This window comes from Muscardinus avellanarius (genome assembly GCF_963383645.1).
Source record: "Muscardinus avellanarius genome assembly, chromosome: 7".
NCBI classification, from domain to species: Eukaryota; Metazoa; Chordata; class Mammalia; order Rodentia; family Gliridae; genus Muscardinus; species Muscardinus avellanarius.
The window spans coordinates 35,382,406-35,408,274 of record NC_137793.1 but is presented as its reverse complement, the minus strand read 5'-3'; the positions used below and the strand labels follow the sequence as shown (position 1 = coordinate 35,408,274).

At 34.4% G+C, this 25,869-nt stretch overlaps 1 pseudogene across 1 annotated transcript; it reads right to left on the bottom strand.

The window, feature by feature from the left end:
• Positions 1–12,294: 12,294 nt before the first annotated feature.
• Positions 12,295–12,925, bottom strand: LOC308265738 (nucleophosmin-like; annotated as a pseudogene). Its single transcript has one exon. The product of its transcript is annotated as a nucleophosmin-like (transcript).
• Between the last annotated feature and the right edge of the window lie 12,944 nt (positions 12,926–25,869).

Genomic DNA, 25,869 nt, shown 5'->3' with positions numbered 1-25,869 from the left:
CCCATTCATCATTCAATAGTGTACCATTCAGTCTCCACGTATTTGCATAGTTTCTTTTGAGTTTCCTGTTGTTGATTTCTACTTTATTTCATTATGGTCTGAAAAGATGCAAGGAATTATATTACATCTTTTGAATTTTCTGGTGCTTTCTTTGTGTACCAGGATGTGATCTATTTTGGAGAAGGTTCCATGGACTGATGAGAAGAATGTGTATTCTGTAGTTTCTGGATGAAATGTTCTGTATATGTCTATTAGGTCCATTTGGTTTATAGTTTTCTTTAGTTCTTTTGCCTTGAAGTTCTTTTCTTTAGTCAACTTTTGCCTTGAAGATTGATCCAGTGGTGTAAGAGGCATATTGAAGTCTCCCAGGATTATTGTATTTGGGTCTATTTGAGATCTGATGTCCTGAAGGGTTTGTTTTACAAACGTGGTTGCATTCACATTTGGAGCATAGACGTTTACTATCATTATATCATCTTGGTGTATTGTTCCTTCTAATAAAGGAAGTGCCCTGATTTGTCTCTTCTGATGTATCTTAGTTTAAAGTCTGTTTTGTTGGATATCAGGATTGCTACCCCTGCCCTTTTTTGTTCTCCAGTAGCATGGTATATCTTTTTCCATCACAGACTTTCAGTCTGTGAGTGTCTTTGGCTGTTAGGTGAGTTTCTTGCAAACAGCATATATTTGGGTTATGTTTTTTGATCCACATTGCCAATCTATGTCTTTTGATTGGTGAGTTAAGTCCTCTGATATTAAGAGTTATTATTGAAATATGATTTTTGTTTTCTGTCATTTTGTGTTCTGTCATCTGTTTGGTAGCTTTTTCTTTTCTTCCTTACTTAGAAGCCCCTTTGATCACTTTCCTCTCTTCTCTGGTTCTGAAGTCTGCTTCTTTTTTTTTTTTTCTTTATGGTTTATTTCTTTAAGTATTTTTTCTAGTGTTGGCTTTGAATTCATAAATTTTTTGAGATTTTGTTTATCCTGAAATACTTTTATTTCGCCATCGACTTTGAATAGTAGTTTTGCTGGATAAAGCAGCTTCGGTTGGAAGTTATTTTCTTCCAAGGTCTGGATCACATCATACCAGTCTCTCCTGGCATTCATGACCTGAGTTGTATAGTCTGGGGTGATTTTTATGATTTTGCCTCTGTATGTCACCCAACCTTTTGTTCTCACTGCTTTTAAGATCTTTTCCTTGGCCTCTATGTTAGTCATTTTGACTACTGTGTTGCGTGGGGAGGTTCTTTTTTGATCTTGTCTTAATGGTGTTCTGTATGTCTCCTGAACATGAAGATCTATCTCTTGTTCCATGTTAGGGTATTTCTCCAAAATTAATTCTGTGAAGAGATTACGGATGCCCCTGGTAAGTACCTCTATCCCTTCTTCAATGCCTTTTATCCGTAATTTAGGGCATTTTATGTTGTCCCATATTTGCTCTATGTTTAGATTTTGTTGCTGTAATGACTTCTGCATACTATTGACTGTGTTTTCGGTGTTGGATGAACTGTCTTCTAACAGTGATATTCTACTTTCCATTTCCTCTAATCTTCCAGAATTTCCTTCTATTGCTGACTTCATTTCATTTATTGACTCTTTCATTTCATTCCAAACCTCTGATTCTTTTTTAGTGTTTCTAACTCATCTTTTATCTCCTCTAAACTTGTTTTAAATCCTTTCATCATATTGTAGATCAAGATTTGGAACTCCCCTTCCTGCATTTCTTGTAGATCAGTATTCGTGATTTCTGTCATTTCTCCATTATTCCTAGTTCTCATATTTTCAGATTTCTCAGGTGTGGTTTTCTGCTGTCTTCCCATTGTTAGTGGGTATTATTTTTAGCCCAATCTTTGTATTAGGACTTTAGAAAAGACTTATCCCCCCAGAAAAAAACTTCTCCCCTCAGAAAACCAAAAACCAAAACAAACCCAAAGACCCCAAAAGTAAAGCAAACAATATCAAACCACAATAGTAAAAAATAAAATATAAAAGGATAAAAAAATAGTAAAGAAAAAAATAATAAAAGAGATAACAGTCCTACTATGTTGTTGATATATGGTGAATCTTGTAATTGCTTGGAGTGTCCCCTTGTGGCCCCATTCAGGTATCGCACCTTAAGTGCTCCTCTTTGGTCCTGAAGTTGAATTGGCCTACTTTGCACACACTGGCACTCACATATATTGTACTCACTTTGTGCTCGTCAGGTCTGTGGCTCCTCTGAATTCACACTGGCAGTCCAATCTGTGGCTCTGAAGCTCTGGCAGCTCTCCCATATCCTGCTGACTTTTCGCTCCCATGGTGAGCAGGTCCACTTCCCAGTCCCTGCCAATCTCCGAGCGTGTCTGCGGGGCTGCCTTTGTTGAGTGCTGCTCAGGAGCTCCAGTTAGCTAGCAACTTCAGCATTTGGAACTCTCTGGTCACTTTCAGACTTTAGAGCTTCTCTGGGAATGTTTAAGACCCAAAAGTCCCATTTGGGCCAGCGGCCCTGAGGCCACTGCCTGCACCTGCACTCCGCCGGCCACTGAGTCTTCAGCTCACTATCTGCTTTCTTTGTGTGTTGTAGTGAATCTTGCAGTTCAGTTGCTGGATTTTTTCTGCCGTACTCCCCAAGTCTGTTTTGGATAGTACGTTTAATTTTTTCTTTATTAAGACACTTCTGTCTCAGTAGTTGAACTTAGTTTGCTTCAGCTAGTGAGGGACACTGCGTCTCTCCATCGCCATCTTGGAAAATTCTCCTCCAAGCAGAGAATCTTAAAGGCAACAAAAACAAAAGGCAAAGTGACATTCAGAGGCAAACCAATTAGAATCACTCCAGACTTCCCAAACCAAGTCATGAAAGCCAGAAGGGCTTGGAGTAACATATTTCAAACTCTGAAAGAAAACAACTTCCAGCCAAAAATGTCCTACCCAGAAAAACTATCCATCAAATTAGATGGGGAAATAAGAAGCTTCCATGACAAACAGAAACTGAAGGAATTTATGTCTTCAAAACCAGTGCTAGAGAAAATACTCAAAGAGATTAACTACAAAGAAGAAATAGGTAATACACACCAAAATCAGAGAAACAAGATTTTCCATCCAGCAGACAACTAAGAAAAAACAAAAAACAAAAAAAAAAACAGTATTTCAAACAGAAATACAATCTTAATATGTTAGGAATTAAAAGTTATCTCTCAACAATCACACTGAATGTAAATGGCCTCAATTCCCCAATAAAAAGACATAAAGTGGCAAAATGGATTAAAAAACAGAATCCATCCATCTGCTGTTTATAAGAAACATACTTTACAAGTAAAGATAGTAACAAACTTGAGGTAAAGGGCTGGAGCAAGGTAATTGATGTTAAGTAGCCATCCTAACAAATGTGAAGTAGTATTTCCCTAAGTTTTTATTTGTATTTCCTTAATCATTAGTTATATTATGATAATTATTAATGATATTAATGTGTTTACTGGTCATATAAAAATCTTTGAAGATTCATTATCTATTTTAGTCTTTTACCTATTTCTTAATTATATTATTTGCTTTTATTGTTACTAATTTTTAGGATTTCTATTTGGAATATTAATACACCTTCAGATATAGGATTTGTAAATATTTAATCCCATTTTATTAGTAACTTTTAATTGTTTACATTGTCTTTGAATATACAATATTTTTATGAAGTTTGTTTATTCTTTTATTGCCTGTACCTTTAAAATCATATCCAAGAAATCACTGCTAATTTCAATGTTGTGAAGTTTTATGACCCAGATTTTCTTCTAAAAGTTTATAGTCTTAAGATTTACATTTAGGTTTTTTTTTTATCTATTTTGAGTTAATATTTGTATATGGTGTTAGGTAAGGGTCCATTTTTATTCTTTTTCATGTAATTATTATTTTTAACAATATTTAGTGAAAAGATTATTATTTCCTTCACCAAATGTTCTTGGAAACCTTGTCAAAAATAACTTGACTATATATGGAAGAATTTATTTCTAGGCTTTTTATTTTACTCCACTGGTTTATATACCTGCCTTTATAGCAGTACTACACTATTTTGATTATTGTATCTTGATAAGGTTTGAAATCAGAAAATGTATATCTTCTAGTAGTGTTCTTTTTCGAGATTGTTTGGGTGATTAGAGTTCATATTTCATGTTAGGATAGATATTTTTCTGAATGAATGAATGAATAAATAAATAAATAAATAAATAAATAAATGTGTGATAGTTTCACCTAAAAAAATATCCTCTGGTAATAAAGAAAACAAGAAGAAATATTGAAATGTTATCTCTAAGTGATCAAAAGTTTGATATCAGACAAATCAAATGAATCTGTTATGTGAAATTATCATTTTTAATTTTGGGTAAATTGGTATAATATTAAAAAAACTAGGAAAATAATTGAAAAAAAAACTTTACTGTTCTTTTGTCTGATTGACCAATCTAATGTTGAGAGTGGTAAGTTGAAGTCTCCCAGTATTATTACTGTATTGGGGTCTGAGTTTTAATGTCTAGTAGTATTTATGTATGTGTAACATAAATTCAGCATTTGGGGAATAAATTTGTATATTCCTGAAAAAAATTTTTAAAATAATAATGGTATATATGTCTGTAACTCATAGTGAAAGAATGTTTGGGAGGAATATAAACAAAATTAAAAGAATAAATTAACTATTTTCAATATTGGTGGTGATATTTGAACATTTTGAAGAGCAGTTGGTTCAGAGCAGTTAAACTATTGTAAATGCATTTTCTGCTAATAAATTTGCAAAATATAATACATCAATTCAGGAAAATTATACATTGTTTTTATTGAGTTTATGAGTTTGCCCTTTCCTATTGTTGTAATTGATTTTTCAAAAATTAAAAAGTATGCAGTAACGGTACAAAATGGGATATGTCCCCAATATCTAGCATAGCACTTGGCACATAGATACTTTATTTATTTATTTATTCATTTATTTTTTTATTTATTTTTGTGGTACTGGGGGTGGAACCCAGGGGCTTTTCTACCTCCGGGCTATACTCCCACACCTTTTTTATACTTTATTTGGAAACAGGGTCTCACTAAGTTGCTGAGATCGTCACTAAGTAGCTGAGGCTGGCTTCAAACCTGTGCAATACTCCTGTCTCATCCTCCAAAGAGCTGGGATTACAAGCATGCATCACCATGCTCAGCTGGCCATAGATACTTCAAAAGCAATATTTTTTAAATGAATGTTATCTTTTTCTCTAAATATTATACTACTATTAGTGATATTTAGGACTGCATTATCTTAAAAACTCATGTTGACTATGGAGTTAACCATTGCACTTTATTTTTGGCAATATTTTCCTGGCATCACATTTTCTCATTATATGTTTATGGTGGGCTTATTTGCATTTAAGTGCAGGAATTCTTAATTGATCATATTTTATAATTTTAAAGCAAGTCGCTTACTTGTTTTTTTTTAATTTTCTATCTTTATTTCAGTAGATCTCAAAATATAAGATAATGTGACCAGTGTTTCATAGTGTAGAGATTTGCAGTGGAGAACTGGAAACCTTGAAAAAAATATTATTAACCCATGGGTATAAGTATCTAATTTTAGAAGTTGTTCACATTTCATTTAGTCTTAGACATAAGTCTATGTCTTAGTAAGGTTTAAAAGTAAAATTAAAATGTTTCATTGATTTTCATAGTTATTCCTAATTTTATTTGATTGATGTTGAAAGTAATGATAATCAGCCCAGAGCAAGTATAAAGAAATGATAATGAAATAGATACTATAGAACACAGAATAGAACTTGTGAAAGTGTTACTTAAAATGTGAAAGGAACTTTGAAGATACAATTATGTTGAAGATATTGAGATGGGAAATTTGTTGGATTATGCCGGTGGGCAATACGTAGCCACAGGGTCCTATGAGAGAAAGAAAATACAGAGGTTTGAAGTTGGAGATATGACAATGAGAGTGGAGAGATGGGCAAGTGATATGCTGCTGACTATTAGGACAGAGGTGGTTGCCCTGGATCAAGAAATGCAATTCTAAAAATTGGAAAACGTAAGAAAAGAGATTCTCCCCAGAGAACCTATGGAAGGAATGTCATTCTGACCAACATCCAGAAGGGTACAATGGTAAGTTTATATTACTGTAAGCAATGAAGTTTGTGGCCATTTGTCACAATAGCTAAAATGAATATAGATGCCAAGTTCTAGGATAAAAGAAGATTGAAGGAAAGACAAACTATGTTGGGTCAACAGGTGCCTAACCCATCCTGCTTCTGAAATCATCTAAAAAAGTAACTCTTCAAGCATGGGGTGGTGGTGCATGCATGCTTGTAATTCCAGTACTTAGAAGGCTGAGACAAGAGGATCACAGGTTCACAACCAGCCTCAGCAACTTAGGGAGGCTTTCCAGAATTTAGTGAGACTCTGTTTCAAAAATAAAAAAAATGTAATAGGGCTTGGAGTGTAGCTCAGAGGCAGAATGCCCCTGGGTTCAATCCTCAGTAACACACACACACAAAAAAAACACACATGCACACGGCAACTTTTCAAGTCATAGGATTGTGAAATGGTTCAATATGACCTGCCCAGAGCAAGAGGCTTTAATTGAAAAACAGATCCCTCAGGAGATCTCTTTCCAACATATAGAATGTGTTTACCTGAGAAAAATGTCCACAGATTTCTCTAGTTTCCTGAAATAATTTCAGGGTCTAAAGAAAAGGTTAAGAACCTCAAAGTTAGAACAATGGTTTATTACTTACTTAATTTCATTAAGTAATCTGTATAATTGAGGATTATCATTAAAAGGGTAATCGTGATGAAACGAAAGGAACTTGATATTTAACAAATATGAGTAAATAGGAGCGAGCTCACATATCCAGATGTACAAATACTGGACACTTTCAAGCTTTAGTATGTAAATAAGGTTTCTCTGTGGTCCCTTCAGATGTCACACTTGACCCCTGAGAGATGCTCTCTTTTTTTCTTTTCTTTTTTCTTTTTTTTTTGGTGGTACTGGGGTTCCTGGAAGCCCTTCTACCTCCGGGCTACACTCCCAGACCTATTTTTACATTTTTATTTGAAACGGGGTCTCCTAAGACAGCACGCGTGGCTGGCTTCGAACCTGCGCGATCCTCCTGTCTCTGCCTCCCTAGTGCGGGGATTACAAGCGTGTGCCACCACGCCCAGCTAGAGATGCTCTCATTTATGCTACCTGTCTGAGTCCCGTGGGCATAAGTCTGGTAACCAGTTACTTTTTGGATTTGTGATTAGGCACCTTAGGAGCCCCTTAACCGGACATGTCCTAGCTTAATTCTCAAAAGATTCCCTGGGCAGATAGTCTTCCAAGGCCCATGACTAATTATGAATGATTTGGTATTTCCCTGTAGGCTTGACTTCGCACTGAATCTACAGTGTGGTAAGGGAAGAATTTCTCAGTCAAAATCAAATTCTCAAACAACACACAGGGAGAGGGCATTCTGAGCAGCTCTCTCTCAAGGCTGCGTTTCTCTGGTGTGGTCTCAAACCTGTTTCCTTAGCATCAACTGGGAACTTGTGAGAAACACAATTCTCAGGCTCTACTGCAGCAGAGACTACTGAATCAGAAATTGGGGCAGCCTTAACAATCTGCACTTCAATAAAGCCCTTAAGGTATTTTCTTATTTTCTCTTTTAATATTTATATATTTTATACTTGTATTGGTGCCTTGTAATTATACATCATACTGAGATTTAGAGTGATAGGAATACACATGCGCACATCTCATGAAACATTTCTCTCTGAGTCCTTCCCAAACTCACCTTACCATATCTGTTTTTGAGATTCTCATTGGTAACTTAATATATGCACATAGCATCATTTCAACTGCTACCTTTTTTTTACACCTTTTCTGGTATTTCTGATGCCAAAAGTGTGAAATCACTGGTTTTCCTTCTATCTGCGTATGAATAATTTTGTGTTGATTTTGTTTCAGGAAACAACACTCAAGCTAAGTTTTCCAAGAGTGAGAAGAAGATGGAGAGAGAAAAGAAAGAAGGCAGAGGAAATTAACAGAAGAAAAATTAAATTTATTTATTATTTATTTATTTATTTATTTGGTGGTACTGGGGTTCCTGGAAGCCCTTCTACCTCCGGGCTACACTCCCAGACCTATTTTTGTATTTTTTTTTATTTGGAAACAGGGTCTCTTAAGCCAGCGAGGCTGGCTCTGAACCAGCGCAATCCTCCTGTCTCCACCTCCCAAGCGCGGGGATTACAAGCGTGCGTTATCATGCCTGGCTTCTTTTTATTTATTTTTCCATTAAAACTTACTAATGCAATCCTTTATTGCTTATTTGCGGCTGCAAATACGTATATCTTTCTAGGGAACAAGCTCTTGACCTAGACCAATAGGAGGCTTAGAGAAATCTTCCAAGGATTTGTGAAGCTCTAAGGCATTTTCCCTGTGATTAATTTTTTATTTTCAGGTCAATAGTTCAGCCTTAGCTAATTTACTGTAGTCTGAACAGCTAGCTTGTAATATCAAGTATGATCATCAAAGTCAAATTAAATTAAATCAAAATGCATTGCCTGGGAGTAACTTAGGAAAAACAGCAATGGACATGGTACTATGTTTTTAAATTTTTTAGCTGTTCTAACTCAACATATTCAACTCCAGAACGACCCTTTTTATTTTAAAAGTTCAGTCAGGTATGCCTAAATTTAAGTTCACCATATGGTAAGTGCTAAACTAGATAGGATGGTATGATAACAAGTGTAAAACAGAGTGTAACTAAATATCAAAGGGCAATATAGACTGGAGAGATTACCAGGTGTAAAGACAATCTAAAAACCCCGTTTTCCCTTCTGTTATTTTGTGTTATTTTAGGAAAAACCTCCTCTTAGACTTCTGTCATCTAAAACTTTAACTCTATTCTGACCATTGACATTTGCTTTGGTTGAAAGACCAGACATCCTAGTGTAAAGACACCATTCTGATGAGCATAGAGGCTCAGAGGAGTGTCAGCCACTCCCCTCCATCCATAACCATAATTCAAGCTCAATCTTGCATGCAAAATGGTTTTCTTAAGATCTTGCTGGATTTGTTAAGGAAATAGCTTATCTTAATTTGAATCTTCATTATGTGAATGACTATAAACATTATTTTCTCATTATAATATTTGTCTTACAATCAACTTTGAATCTTCAGAATGTAGCTTAGTTAATGTATGTGGTGCAATTTAGGGTCTGATGATAATGCTCATCTACACAGCTATCATTTTATAAACATAGTCACATGTGTTCCTTTGGTAAGCATTTTTTTTTGCTTACCTTCTGTTGTTTTGAAACATCCTGTCACTTAATAGCCATCCACTTCCATTTCTTTCTGTCAATATTCCATTTTCTCACTTGGTATTTTCTCAAAGCAATTATGATATTTATTCTATTAGTCCTTTTATCTTTCTTAAGTTCAGTATATTTTGAAAAAAGAAAAAACCCTCCCTTAGCTTGGCATTCCTGTTAAAGCACCATTCTATTTCATGTTAGCCAAAGTTGTTGAAGGTCACCTATGTCCCTGTTTTCATTTCCTTACTTTCTCCCATGTTAACTCACTGGTTTTATTCTTGGTGCCATAACAATGTTAAAAATTACTCTCTAGAAGTCCTTAATAATCAAAACATTGTTAAATCCAATGGCTTTTCAATATTTTTCTTTTTAGATTTATGGATATTGACATCTTTAAGCACTTATTTTCCCCAATCTCTCCAATTTTGATTTCTGGGATATTTATTACATTCTTCTGGTTCTCCTCTATTTTATCTCGATCTCTCTTTTTCACCTTATTTCTTAAACATCGATACATCTCAGGATTTTATCCTACTACATTTCTTATTTCATCATTATCCAGCTACTTAGTTACTTGAGTCAGAATTGCTTTTGCCTCTTACATGATAAGGCCTAAATATATCTCCCTTAATTCCCTCCCTGCATTGATTACCCTCTCTCAACAGCTTTCTGTACCTTGCATACTTATCACTCCGTAGTCATCAAGGACTTCTGTGTTTACCAGAAGATTGTCCTTCTTCCATGAGTAGTTTCCAAACAGAACTGCATTAAGCAAAACTTACAGTATTAAAGTACCTGAGTCACACTCTTAGCTCTGACTGCATATTTCTCATTCAAAGAAAAGCAACTCAAACTCTCTGAGTTATTCAAAACTAAATCTCATTTAAGTTCTGGTAGCTGTCTCATGGAGCGTATAACCATCTGACTCTGTTTTCATTGTCAAGAATAACCAGGCATAACAACTATGAAACTGTGAAGGGAGGAATATTCACAATAGCCTCCAAATTCAACATTATTTACATACCAGGAGAACTGCCAGATATTCTAGAACAGATCCAAAGAGACATTTTAATTGAGAGTGCATCTTAATTGAGAAAAAGTGAAATTGGTCTTCTTCACATATTGACCTATATTTCTGCACTTTCCTTTTGGTTTCATGGTGCCCTTATCTCTCATGTGTCTTTCTGGAATATACTTGTCCTTTATCCTTAAGAGAAAGCCACTGGTTCAATCACTAGCACACACTCAAAAATTTTTTAATTGAAATGGTCAGCATATTAACAAGGTAATAAAGAAATAATGGATAGGGAGACAGAAATACAGAGAATTGAGTCTGGCATTTGGCCTTTTGACTCTAGAGCCTTTGATAATTCATCAGAAGGGAAACTGTGCTGCATTGTTAACAAAAATTCTGAAGTGTGATACACGTGTTAGACTCCAGAACCCATCAATAGTAGGGCTTCTTCTAATCCACAATGCTTCAGATTAGGGCTCAAAAGATTTCAGTATAGGAACTGTGAATGAACCAGCTCTACGAAATGTTGTAGAAATATTTTAAAAATTCCAGTGCGGGCACTAAATGCATTTACAATGAATGTAACCAGTACTTATATATAGAATTATCAAGAGTATCTGAATAAAAACCTGGAATAGTATCACTTGCCTTCTATATATTCTGCTTTTTATTGCTCCTTTTTCTACTTTTGTGACTTTTATTTTACCATCTTCTACTTTTTTTTTGTTTTTGTCTATAACAGCTTATTGAAGTATGATAGAATACAATGAAGCACATATTTCAATGCATAATTTGATCTTTTAAAATTTATCTTCAAATAAAAAATTATATTCTGTTGATAGGGATGGGGCTCAGAGGTCTATGTTTACATTATAAATAGAATAAAACAAGCTAACTAATATATTCATCACCTCAACAGCTTATTTTTGTAGTGAACATTAAAAATATATTTTGAGCAATTTTGAAATATCTAATACATTATTATTAACTGGTCACCATGCAGTGCAATATATTACTAAAACCTACTTCATCAGCCTAACAGAGACTTTATACTTTTTGATCAACATCTTCCCTGCAAGAAGCTTCTGGTAACCACATTTTTATTTATAAAATGTGTTAATTTTTGATTCCACATAAAAGTGATATGCAATCTTTGCCTTTCTGTGCCTGGCTTATTTCACTTAACATAATGTTTTTTAATTCCATCCATGTTGTTACAAATCACAATTTTGTCTTTTTAAATCTATGTAGCATAATATTGTGTATATAGGCCACATTTTCTTTATCAATTCTTCTTATAGACACTTAGGGTGCTGAAATGAACATGGAAGTAATAATATCTTGGCATAACAAGTTCAATTTTCAGTATTACTCCAAAAGTCAGATTAGCAGATCATATGGTAATTCTAATATTAGCTTTTGAGCAACCTAAAAATTATTTTCCAAAATTACTATATTAACATTTCTACCAACAATAAATAAGGGTTACCCCTTTCTGTATATCCTTGCCAACAATTATCATGTTTCTTTTTGTTAACAGCTATTGTAACAGGTATAAAATGATATTTTGGTGTAGTTTTACCTTGCATTGCCCTAATGGTTGATGACACTGAGCATAGTTTTATGAACTCCTTGGTCATTTGTATGTGTTTTTTAAAGAAAGAAACAATGATACTTTATTAAAATACTCAGTTTATTTCACATGTATATTTTTGTCTCCCCACCATTTCCACGTCCAACCACCACTGCTACCATGTCCTATCATAGCATCCCGTACATACGTAAAACCAAGAAAAAGGTGGAGTTCCATCTTTAAAAATTAAACAGGCATTTTGGATAACATATTCTTGGCAATGAAACCTGGGCATTTATCAAACATGGTAGAGAAAGTCCTCACTTTGCATTATAAAAAGCACAGCCAGATATCAATTGTTACAGAAATGAAATAAAATGGAAAATTTTAAGAAACTGTTTCAACTATTTTCTTAAAGAGACTTCCTCCATTGCCAGAGATCTTGAATAGCCTTCTGGTCAGTCAGCCAGAACCAATTCTTCACGTAATTGATGAACTTCGCCTCCACTTTGAGTAGCAAACCACCTTTTTCTATACTTTCTTGTATCTTTACTTTAATAATTTCTACAGAAGTCAGTCCTTTTGGCATTTTAGGAGCTTTTTCCTGGTTTTCAAAGGATTCTTGACCTTTTGATCTTGCTGTAGATGGTGTTGAGTCTTTTCCATACTGGTTTGATTTCTGTGCATTTTTGGCTGGAGTATCTTGTACAAATTATTTCACTGGAATTCTTTCTTCAGTTTCTTTGGTACCTTGCTAGCACTTCCAGGGACAGATAGCTTTCCAGATATACTTAAGAATTTTACATCTTCCTTTGCTTCATCTTCTGACTTGACACCTTCCACAACTAAATGCTGTCCACAAATATGCACAGGCCCTGAGACACACCTCAGCCTTAAGACCACAGGTAGTATAATTTTAGAGCCCGTAAGAGAAACCATTGGGTGTTAAGACATTTTCAGAGTGGCCAGTGTTATTTAATTGGACTGCCTTCATAGTTCATTGCCTCTGATTCCACAATGTGCAATTCATCCTTTGCACCAGCACCTAACCTGTTTGTTCTTTTTTTTTTTAAGATTTAAAGAAGTTTATTAAAAAGATAGAAATACAGAAGATAGTTACAGCCTCATGCCATTTTTGAATGGCATGAGGGGGTGGTTCGAGTGAATGCCCCACCAAAGATACAAGTGGACCAGACCTTTTACACCCATGACCTCCATCTTGTTTATATAATTCTGATATAGTAAACATCCCTGTAAGGTTCCTCCCCTTACCCTATAAGGTACCTCCCCCACCAAGGTGTCTTTCAAAAGGTCAATCCCTTCCTCTCATCCAAGCTAGATTATTATGTAGCTCTATCTGTAGAAAGAGAAAGTCCTAGTTCCCCTCTCCTATAGACTTGCTAATTACCTTTAGCTAGGTTAATTTACATTGGAATAGTTGCCTGCCTTTTTTGGCAGAAACCAAGTAGTTTCACCAATTTTTTAAATATATTAATCAGAGCTTTCTCAAATCTTCCTAGGCCATTCCCAATACTGGTACATTCCCCCTTCTGTCTAGTAACTTCCTTGTTATGGATTGGGAGAATATGGTTTGTAGAAACTGTTCCCCGGGGAACCCCTGCTAGGGTCCTGGACACACTTTCCCCCAACCCATAACAATACCCAAAACGACCCCAAAGGGAAGAAAAAAAAAACCGTGGATTCTTGTCCTAAGCTAAGAATAAATATGCATAGCTTGGACTGTTGCTGAAGATTTAAATAAGTTTATTAAAAAGGTAGAAATACAGAAAATAGAAGTACAGCCCCATGCCAAAATGGCATGAGGGGGTGACTCGAAATGAATACACCAAAGGGCTTACACATGGACTCGGCCTTTTATAGCCATGACTTCCATCTTGTTTGCGTGACTCTGACGTAGTGAATGTCCCTGTAAGGTACCTCCCCTAGCAAGGTGTGGTGAGGTGTCTCCTCTCATGAAGGGCAAGGTCAAACCCTGCCCCATCCTCTCCAGATCATCATGTAGACCTGTTTTTAGAAAGAGGAAGCCCTCCCTTTCCTCTATTGACTTGTTAATTACTTTGAGCTAGGTTGATTTACATTGGAATAGCTGCCTGTTTTAGGCAGAAACCAAGTCCTTTCTTTACCCATGTCTGCCGCCATTTTGACACAACTATTTTGAAATATACCAATTATTTTCTTTTGAAATATATTAATAATCAGAGCTTTCCCAAATCTTCCTAGGCCATTCCAATACTGGTACATTCCTGACACCTGTCAGGCCAAAGGTAGATACAGATAATACATTTTGACTTTTACAATTTTACAAACAGTTAACATGAGCTAAAATTTTGTGAGACTAAGAAAGCATATTGTAAGGTTTATCCTAAGATTGTCCCAAATGGGAAAGAAAGAACCAGGATAGGAAAATCAGAGGGTTAAAGAAAATTGTAAAGTGTTTGTGGTATGTTTGTTTGCATATGTGAAAATGGCTTTAATAGTTAAGAGGAATAGGTTCCTAGTAAGCCTACCTCTTTTTAGACCTCTGGAGGCCATTTTATTTAAACTTATGTTTGGCTCATAGTTTCTAAATTATGTGGTTAAATTTGTGAATGCATACTTTACAAGCATTTCTTCTTGATTCATGGATTATCTCTTGACTTTATTTCTTTTGCTACATAGAAGCGTTTTAGAATGGTGCAATCTCATTTGTCTATTTTTAGTTTTTGTTCCCTCTGTGTTTGGAGTCAATCAAGACAGTTTCCCAGACCACTGTCATGAAAATTTATTTTTTATATGTACTTTTGCTGATGCATAGTAGTCTCACATCATAATGACTCTATTCTTATAGTAGCTTTACAATTTCAGTTTCTACATTTAAATATGTTTTAATGCTATTCTAAATAGGATTGCTTTCTTAATTTCTTTTCCAAATAATTCATTATTTGTGCATAGAAATATGAAGCATTTTATGTTGATTTTGTAACCTGTAATTTTACTAAATTTATCAGTTATAACAATGTTTTGTGGTCTTTAGGGCTTTCTATACATAAGATCATGTCATCAGCAAACATTACCTTTCATTCTTTCTTGCCTAATTTTTCTGGCTAGGACTGCAGTACTATTTTTACATGGTATTTTTTATGTGCTACCTACCATTTATCTTCCTCTAATTTAAATTTTATCTTGTTTGAAGTTTGAGCTCCTTGAATCTATGGCTTTTGTTTTGTAATTAAATTTAAATGAAATCTCTGGCTTTCATTTGTTTTGTAAAATTCTGTCTATTATATCCTTTCCCTTTTCTGGGATTTTGTTTAAATATATGCTAGGCTTTCTAGAAAAAAAATTAATTAAACTGATATGAAAAAGAAATTTGAACATTCTTCCAAGTACTAAGCAAATCAATTCTGTAAAAAAATTTATTATAAAGTTGAAATAATTAGGTTTTGTCACAGAGCTATAAAGAGAAAATAGAGCCAAGATGAGAATAGGAAACCAAGAAAAATATTTGTGTATATATGAACATCTGATTTATGAAAAGAAAAACACTGGAGAATGGTAGTGAACTGACATTTATTTAAAATATTATGCTAGGAAAAATTAGATATTCATATGGTAAATTAATGAAACAGGTTTTAATGCCATGTCATAAATAAAAATGAATTCCAAATTGATTGCAAATATAAATATGAAAGTCAAAACAATAAAGCTCCTAGAATAAAAGAATATATTTTTGAACAATTTAAAACAGAACCAAAGCATTATATATGAAGGAAAAAATTTATAATAAAGAATTTACAATCTAAATTTATTATAAAATGAAATTTCAAGCCACAGAGTGTATGTCATATGTATATGTGTACACGTGTAAAGAGAGAATAAGCTCACATTTTATTGAAAAAAATAAATAATCTTAAGTAAATATCTAGAACAGTAAAAATTTACAATTTTATATTAGAAAAATAGAATTATTTTTACATTTTAACTGTTAAACTTGAGTACTTTATATTGCAATGATGATACACATTTAGGTTTAGATTACTTTAAAATGACTAAGTTATGACTTTCTACATTCCCGATTTTTAAAAAGCCTTCATAAATATAAAATAATTAGTTATGCATAGCATGATTTGGAGCTAATAAATACTAATATTTTAAAGGGAAAGAAACAATAGTACCTAAGAATTGTTTAACTTTTATTGGTGCAAAAAAATATGTAACAAGTGGACATTTTTTATTCAATAAATCGATTTTTGTCATTTTATATTTTAGTACTCTCATCATGAAAGTACTAAATTAAGTATAATTATACCAATTAAGTATAAGAGTGATTTTATATTTAAAGCTTTGTGATAGCTTTCAGTGAAAGTAAATTCTCTGAGGTAAAGCCTTATGTCTAAATTAACTTTGTCTATCATTTTTAGAAAATAGAAGATTAAGTTCATAATTATAAAATAAAATAGCTGGGCGTGGTGACACACGCTTCTAATCCCAGTACTTGGGAGGCTGAGACAGGAGGATCGTGTAGTTTTGAAGCGAGCCTCACCTACATAGTGAAACTTTCAGCAACTTAGTAAGACCCTGTTTCCAAATAAAACATAAAATATAAAATAGGTCTAGGAGTATAGCCTAGAGAGGTAGAAGGCCTCTGGTTCCATCCCCAGTACCACAAAATAAAATTTTTAAAAATTTAAAAATGTGTTTAGAAATAACTAAAAATGTTTTATCACAATATAAAAATATTATTAATTCAAAAATTTCAGAAGACCATGAGCATAAAACCCATGTAATTCAACCTATAGCATGATTTTTGCTTAAAATTTATCATGGAATATGTTAAATTAATTTTTTTAAATTTTTTTATTGGTGCACTGCATTCATACATCATAATGGGATAAAAAAAAAACTTGCGTAGTCATACATGCACACATTGCCCAGTTAGTCCCTACTCAACCCCCACTCCATTCCCTCCCCATCCCGCCTTCCCATGCCTGGCTTAGTGGTTGACATCTAATATAATAGCACTTTATCCAAAATTAACAATGATAATCTCACATAACAAATTCATTTGTTTGATATCAAACTTGTGATCACTTAGAGATAACATTTCTTTTTGCTTTCTTTCTTACCAGAGGATATTTTTTCTTTTTTTTTTTTTAAGGTGAAACTATCATACATTTTTTTTTCAGAAAAAAACTATCCTAACATGAAATATGAACTCTAAATACCCAAAACATCTCCAAAAATAACAAAGCTAGAAGATGTACATTTTCTGATTTCAAACCTTATAAGCTACAATAATTGAAACAGTGTAGTACTGCTATAAAGGCAGATATATAAACCAGTGGAGTAAAATAAAAAGCCTAGAAATAAATTCTTCCATATATGATCAAGTTATTTTTTACAAGGTTTCCAAGAAAATTTGGTGAAGAAAGTAATAATCTTTTCACTAAATATTATTGAAAAATAATAATTACATGAAAAAAATAAAATTGGACCCTTACCTAACACCATATACAAATGTTAACTCAAAATAGATAAAAGACCTAAATGTAAATCTTAAGACAATAAACTTTTAGAAGAAAACCTGGGTCATAACACTTCACGACATTGTAATTGGCAGTGATTTCTTGGATATGATTTCAAAGGCACAGGCAACAAAAGAATAAACAAACTAACTTCCTAAAAAAAAAAAATTGTACATCCAAAGACAATGTGAACAGAGTTAAAAGTTACTGATAGAACGGGATAAAATATTTCCAAATGCTATATCTGAAGGTATATTAATATTCCAAATAGAGGTCTTAAAAATTAGCAACAATAAAAGCAAACAATACAATTTAGAAGTAGGTAAAAGACTAAAATAAATAATGAATATCCAAGATTTTAACCAATAAACACATGAATATATTTTTCTTTGCTTAGTTGTCTGCTGGATGGAAAATCTTGTTTCTCTGGTTCTGGTATGTATTACCTATTTCTTCTTTATAGTTAGTTAATCTCTTTGAGTATTTTTCTAGCGCTGGTTTTGAAGACATAAATTCCTTCAGTTTCTATTTGTCATGGAAGCTTCTTATTTCCCCATCTAATTTGATAAATAGTTTTGCTGGGTAGGGGCTGGAAGTTGTTTTCCTTCAGAGTTTGGAATATGTTACTCCAAGCCCTCTGGCTTTCATGACTTGGTTTGGGAAGTCTGGAGTGATTCTAATTGGTTTGCCTCTGAATGTCACTTGGCCTTTTGTTTTTGTTGCCTTCAAGATTCTCTGTTTGGCCTCCACATTGGTCATTTTGACAATTATGTGGCATTCTCTGATCCTGTCTAAAGGGAGTTCTATAAGTTTCCTGGACCTGTGTATCGACCTCTTGCTCTATGTTTGGAAAATTTTCTGCTATTATTTCTTTGAAGAGATTATTGATCCCTTTGGTTTCACCTTCTTTTACCTCCTGTATTCTGATTATTCTTAGGTTAGTTCTCTTAAAATGGGCCCATATTTCTTCAATATCAGATTTCTGCTGTCTGATTTTTTTCTAAGTTATAAATTATGTGTTCATTTTTGGAGTGATCATCTTCCAGGAGCGAGATTCTATTCTCCATGTGGTCTAATCAATTGTTTATAGTTTGAATTGATGCCTTTACTTCAATGATTGCTTCCTTTCTTTCTTTTAGGGTATCTCTAAATTCTTTTAGAAAGTTCTGTATTATTTCTACAGTTATATTCCTGATTTGATCTTTTGGAAGTCTCTGCCTTTCTGTAGTATCAGGTTCCGATATTATGGGGTTATGGGCGTTCATTGCTCTATTGTTGTTCCTCTTTCCCATGATTTCAGAAGTTTGTGCCTTCTCTAGTTTCTTTCCCGGGTCACCATGACTTCACTTAGGGTGCTCTGGATCTCGAGTTTGTGGTAATCTCAGCCGCCACTACTACTTTCCTGAGTTGTATTGTGAAGTCTCAGAGGCTGTGCAAAACCGTGGGGGTGCCAGGCTGGGCCTTTTCCCATGGGGAGCTGTGACTCGGGTGTGGTATCTCTGCTGCCACTACTCCTTCACTGGGTTTGACTGCAAAATCTCAGACCCAGGGAGATTATCCTGGAGATTTCTCCACTGCAATTTTACTCATGGTTATTATGCACGCTGTCACGGGCCTGGTGGACTGGCCTCAGCTGCTGGCAATATGGCGCTACTGTCACGCCCTCAGCCGTGAGGCTGGCGTATTTCATTTCTGGATTTGAGCTCCGTTCTGAGTCCCTGGAAGGTGTGATGAGCTTGGCCACTGGGAGTTTTAGATGTTGTTTGCACTAAAAGAACTGCTGAATTACACCCAAATGATCCATAGCTGCTCACTTCAGCTCCTTGTTTACCTTTCCACTCTGCAGCCTGGTGCTGTGATGCATGATGGCACCAGTGCGGCTCTGCAATCTGGGCTGGTTTCTTTTCTGTTCTCTGGTTGTTCTTCTAGTTTTCTTTTTCTCTGTCCCTTGTGTTTACATTTTTTATTTCTCTGCTGATAGTGTTTTCTGGCTATGAAAAGCGCTGATTTTGTGGCATTAGAGATTGATGTTAGCAGGACTTGTAAACACTGCTTTTCTCGGTCGCCATATTCCTGGAAGTCCAAATTAATTTTAAAAATAAATATAAATTTTATATTAGATATAATATAGGATCATAATAAGAGAAACTAAATTTTATTTCACACCTGCCACTTACCACATTTTGCTAAGTAAGTTTTTTGTATAAAGGTTCTTAAATGACAATGCTTATACATTTTATTTCTATCACAGTTTATATATTTGTGCACATGATTATGCTTATGTAATAAATATACAAAGATGAAAATATTCCTCTACTTAAATTTTTCTTTTAAATATCATATTTATTGTTTTGCTATCCCACATAAACTTGATCTCTGCAACAATATCCTTCATTACTCTACGTATATTTCCAGCACAAAAGGAATGGTTTGGTTTTAATAATAAACATTTATAAATATCTGATTCCTTATCAGGCAGCATGTCAGGTATTGCTTTCAGAATGCAAGAGTTATATGAACAATTATATTTTCTTTTTCAAGTAACTTGTAATAATTGCAGTTTAAATGGATGCAAACATCAACACATAAAATCACCAGGTGATGTTGTTAGGATACAGGCTCTGATTTTCTAAGTTTTTATACCCACCTTCTCACAAACCCCAGCAGGTGCCCATGATACTGGTGCACACGGGACAGCAAGGGTCAGCCTCCTTTCGTGTGTGAGTCTGATTTAGGGAAGCTCGAGGGAGCTTTTAGGACAATCGTGTGTGTGTGTGTGTGTGTGTGTGTGTGTGTGTGTGTGTCTGTGTTTTACTGGAAATTGAACTCAGGAACCTTCTACCTTTGAACTGTACCCCAGCTCTTTTCGCTTTTAATTTTGAAGCAGTGTCTTACTAATTTGCTGAGGATCTCACTATGTTGCCAAGACTATCCTCAAACCTGCAATCCTCCTGTCTCTGCCTCCCAAGAACCAGGATTACAGGCTTGTACCAGGATGTCTGGCTTACTTCTTTTTAAACATTTCTTGGGCTTTTTTCTTTCCAACTGTTTATTTCCTATGGTATGGGGCATTGAGTAGTTTCCTCCTACCTTGTTTTATACTTCCAGATGTTGTTCCTTTTAAATCATAATCTATGTATTAAAAGATACTCACTCACCCATGTGCTCAGATTTAAAATTTATTTTTCAGCCAGGTATGTCATTAGTTATTCAAAAGAGTTGTGACATGGTAATTCTCTTCAACAAATATTTTCCCTCTGTGCAAAGACAATGTTCCTTTTTTTCGTTATAGATCTATCTTCTATAAAGAGAAGTCTCAGTTGAGACAAAAACAAACTAGATGCCAGAAGTACAGATACTAGACTTCAGTCCAAACAAGCTCAAGGGCTGCAGATCACAGCAGTGGGAAAAAAATGAGGTGGAAATAGATGAGACAGGCATTTGCTAAAGGAGTCTTGGGGTTTAAATGTACTCAACTCACAAGGGAGTTTAACTCTTCAGATCTAGGAACTGACAGCCAAGTAAATGTAAAGTATATCATTCTATTGCTATCTGTCTATAGCTGCTACATGGAATTTTTATTTTGCCATATTCATTTGACAAAATTTTGAGTAGGGAAAGCTCCTTGTATTTGTCTATTCTATGTATAGACGAGGTCTAACTTAGAATGAATAAAATGCCAGGTAGCCTCCGGATCCTACACATTTCATACACAAAAATCACTGAATGGACAGTTTTCTGTAGTTCTTTACTTTATGAACTGGTCTCCTGCTGGTTCCCAGAGTATTGTGGTTACCTTTTTTATTACATTAACATGCGTGCGTGCGTGCGTGCGTGTGTGTGCTGGAAATTAACTTGCCATTTTTGTTGTTGTTACTAGGTCTTCATATCAAGAGTAGCACATATAATCCATATGCGGCAACGTCAGGCATGGTGGCACACGCTTGTGATCCCCACGTTTGGGAGGCGGAGACAGGAGGATCGCGCAGGTTCAAAACTAGCCTTGCTGGTTTAAGAGACCCTATTTCCAAATAAAAATATAAAATAGGTCTGGGAGTGTAGCCCAGAGATAGAAGGGTTCCATCCCCGGTACCACCAAAAAAAAAAAAAGAATCCATATGAGGCAGAGACTGGTGATTTTAACATAATGATTTTCAATGTTGAGCTTAATGCAAAGACTGAGTGGCAATTTTTTGGTTGTCTTTCCTGGAGTAGGGTAGATCAATTCTGCCTGAGAGATTGAGAAAGGGAACTAATTGAGCCAATATCAGGTAACCAGAAGGCTGATCTTTGGTAGTCAGTGTTCTGTTTACCAAATATGTCCAATTCATCTCTTTTTAGGCTCATCATTGAAGACATATTAGTTTCTCTTGAAATTATAAATGGCTATGAGACTTTTCTCTGGCCAATCAAGTATTATCATAAAAGCTATACATATACATAAATTATATGTACATATAAAATAATTATATGTAAACACAATATATACAAATAAATTAGGGAAAGTTTTGATGATCATGATATTCTAATGATCATTCTATCTCCTGAGAAACTACATTGCACAAGAGCATCCTTTGACCCAGGCTGAACAAAAAACATAAAAAACAAAAACGTTTTGTTGGGTTATTATTATTTGCATTGTTGGAAATCATTTGGATTATTATTATGAATTATTTGTTACTGTAATAAAACACAGAACCTCTTTTAATACAAGCTTTAATTTTCTCAGCTCTGTGCTTCTAGTCTTTTCTCACTCATCCTATATATTTCTTTCATCTCTCCCCTGCCTCCGTCAAGCATTAGTAAATCATATATCTCATAGTTTAGTATTAGTATCTCTGTATCTTTTGTTTTATGATGAGTGAAAAGGCTTTTGCAGAGACCCTCAGGAGTCAACACATAAATAGCCACTGATCTCTATTCTTCAGGTCAACCCTGATAGATGTCATACTACTCAAATAGAATTCATACTGACAATATGAATGATCTCTATGTCATCTGGGAACGACTCACATTAGCTAATGACTGGCCTTGTAAGTGTTTGCCATATGTTTTTGTTGTAAATACTATTAACTGATGGACTTCAGCCATTATCTAAATTAGCAGATATTTAAGCATAGATGAGCAGTATAAAAAAATCTCAGCAATTGGCAGCGTGCTTCAATTCTGCTGTCTTAGCTTCTGGGAAGGTGAACTGTAAGCGGTTTAGTGGATTTTCATTCTTTGATTTGCGTAGAATAGACATTTACCCTCAGAAATCCCTTTAGTGAATAACACGTATTAATGACAACAAAAATAACTTGGAAAGAATTATAATTTCCCACCAGAAGTACCAAATATTATTTTGATATTTGAATTTTATATGTTAAGCAATACAAAATACAAAATGGCATTTGGCATGCTGACATTTTAAAATGTATATAGTTCATTTATAAAAAATAGTAAATAATGTATATAGTTTATATATAGTAGATAAATAAAATATAAATACAAATATCAAATAATTAAAATAAGTTAATATAAGATAAAATCTGAATGTCTGATAATCACATAAAAGGTTTAATCTCATAATTAATCAGTGCAAAACTTAATCTCATAATTAGTCAGTTAGAGAAAAACTGAAACCAGAGAGGTATCATTAAATATAATAAGACTGACTGAAAAAAGGAAAATTTAAAAGAATGAAAAAAATATGTAAAATGGATCTCATATATTTCTAGAGGACTCTAAACTTAGTGAGATTAGGATAATTTTGCAATATTTTTTTTAAAAAGAACCTCAGTAATTTAACATCATATATCCCTGAAATTTCATGATGATAATCTCTAGGGAATCTATCACATATACTCACTAGGAGACATATAGAAATGTTCGTTGTAATATTTCTTTAGAATAGAAAAATTTGTAAATACTTAATATCTACCAATACTGAATGAATTAATGGGTTGTGAACATTTAATGAAATATTAACATTCATTGAAATATTATGGGACTGTTGAATAAACTATATCTACAGAATCAACATGAATATATATTGGAGATATAATTTTTCTTGGAAAATAATTAAAAGATGAATACTATTCATGTAATTTTAAAAATTCCAAACTATATATATACATATATATATATATATATTCCAAATATTTAAAACTATTACATGCTGGTAGATTAATATATATATATATATGAAATATATATATATATACACACACACACATATATATACACACACATATTTTTTTTTCAAAGCTTCTTTATTCAAACCTACTTGCCTAGTCAGAGTAAAATACCTGATTGGGAAGGATATACACAGACATGAGAAATGGCTTAATGGTTTTCTCTGGGCTGAAGGGAGGAATATCAAGTGGTGTTGTAAAAGGGATTTCAATATATGTCTAAAACTTTATTATTTAAAGGAAGTTTTAAGATGAAAGACAAACTTGTATATGGCAGTACACACCTGTAATCCCATTACTTGGGAGGTTGAGGCGGGGAATCTCAGGTTCCAGGACAGCCTCAGCAACTTAGCGAGACCCTGTTTCAAAATAAACAATGAAAAGAAGTAGTTTGGAAGTAGAATTTCCTGGGTTCAGTCCTCAATTTCACACACACACACACACACACACACACACACACACACACACACACACAGAAAAGTTTAAAATATTAATAATAATTGTAACCATTTATTAAATGATTACTGTGAAAATAATTTTAGTAAGTTCTCTAAAAGCAATAACTCATTTAATTTGCACAAGGTTCTTAGGAGGTGACTCTCTGAGGTATAAGACATAGCAACTTATAATTAGCCAAGAGGACCAGTTTGTGAGAGCCAGAGACAGCATTCAAACCTGAGTCCCTTGTCTGTCCTTGAAGCTTGTGCATTCTCAGTACTGGGTCTACTTTATGTCTATATCATGTTATTAATATAATATTCAGGCTTATATCCTTTGAGATGTGTATCTGGCAGGGACTGTTAATTATAATCAAAACATCAGTTCTTATTTCAGCACACACAGCTGAATGGCATTCCCAGGCTTTCTTACAGATAGGAGTGTGATAAGTTTTCACCAGAAAAAGTTAAGAAGTGATGGGTGTTACTTCTGGATGAAAACTAAGCAGGTATATCTTCCTTTATGTTCTTGTTCCTCATCTGTTTGCTAGATGCAGATGAGAAGAAAGACACACGGATGGCACAGCTCTAGAAGGGAAAATCCTGGTCTCTGAGTCAGTGTGTAGAGAAAATTCCCTTACCCAGGTCTGTAATATGAGTGAGAAATAAACTATTGTGTTCAAAGCCACTTGGATGTTTGGGTCATTCACTTATAGTACCTTAATCTTCCCTGAGTCACACAACAGAATTAATAATTAAACACTATGAATATTTTAAAGGGTCTTGATAGAATTCAAGTTGCCTTTTACAAATATCATATTAGTTTACATGCTCACCAGAAAAGTATGAGGAATTGTATTATCCCATCTACCAGCATGTAATAGTTTTAAATATTTTTCAATATTTGATGTGATACTTTTATATCTTTGCATTATTCTGGGGTTTTGACATTTCATTTCTTTATTTACTTGGTTCTTTTTTATAAACAGGATCTTGATTTGTTGCCCAGACTGGCCTTGAACACCTGGGCTCAAGTGATCCTTTTGCCTCAGCTTCCCAAATAGCTGGGAATAGTTGGCATGGACCAACATACCCAACTTTTGACGTATCTTTAAAAAAACAATACTTTGTGGTGTCCCTGCAGTGGTGGAACCACTTAAAGCTGGATACGGTGCCTGTGAGCTATTGTGCTAATTTGATTTAAGAAAAAATGAGATTCATATGAAAGATGTAACCTTCAGGCCAACTGACCTAGCCCTAAGAATGTGGTACTATGAAGAACTATAACAATTATTTTAGTTAGCCGGGCATGGTGGCGCATGCTTGTAATCCCCGTGCTTGGGAGGCGGAGACAGGAGGATTACGCAGGTTCTAAGCCAGCCACTAAGGCTTAAGAGACCCTGTTTCCAAATTTAAAAAAAAGTATAAAATAGGTCTGGGGGTGTAGCCCAGAAGTAGAAGGGTTTCCAGGAACCCCAGTACCACCAAAACCAAAATTATTTTAAACTCTGAGAAAAATATAAAGTAACATTTTGGGAAGAAAAATAGAGACTGAGTTGGTATAAGTAGTATATAGAACTGTGAAAGCCTAGAAACACAGATCTGTCAGAAAAGAGACCCCAAAGCATGCAATCAGAAGTGGGCCACATGATTAAAATAACATGTCCTGAGCAAGGAGCAGAGCTGTGCCAATCAAATGTCTCCAGGGGCATATTGTCCAGGGCTTTGGGATTGTCTGCCAGGAGTTTGACTAGTCTCATGTTGCAGAGTACTGAGTTTGAGAAAATGCTTTTTTAGGAAGGATCTAGAGGTTACCAAAGAAGCCTGAAGTAGTATGAAGCTAGAGGCC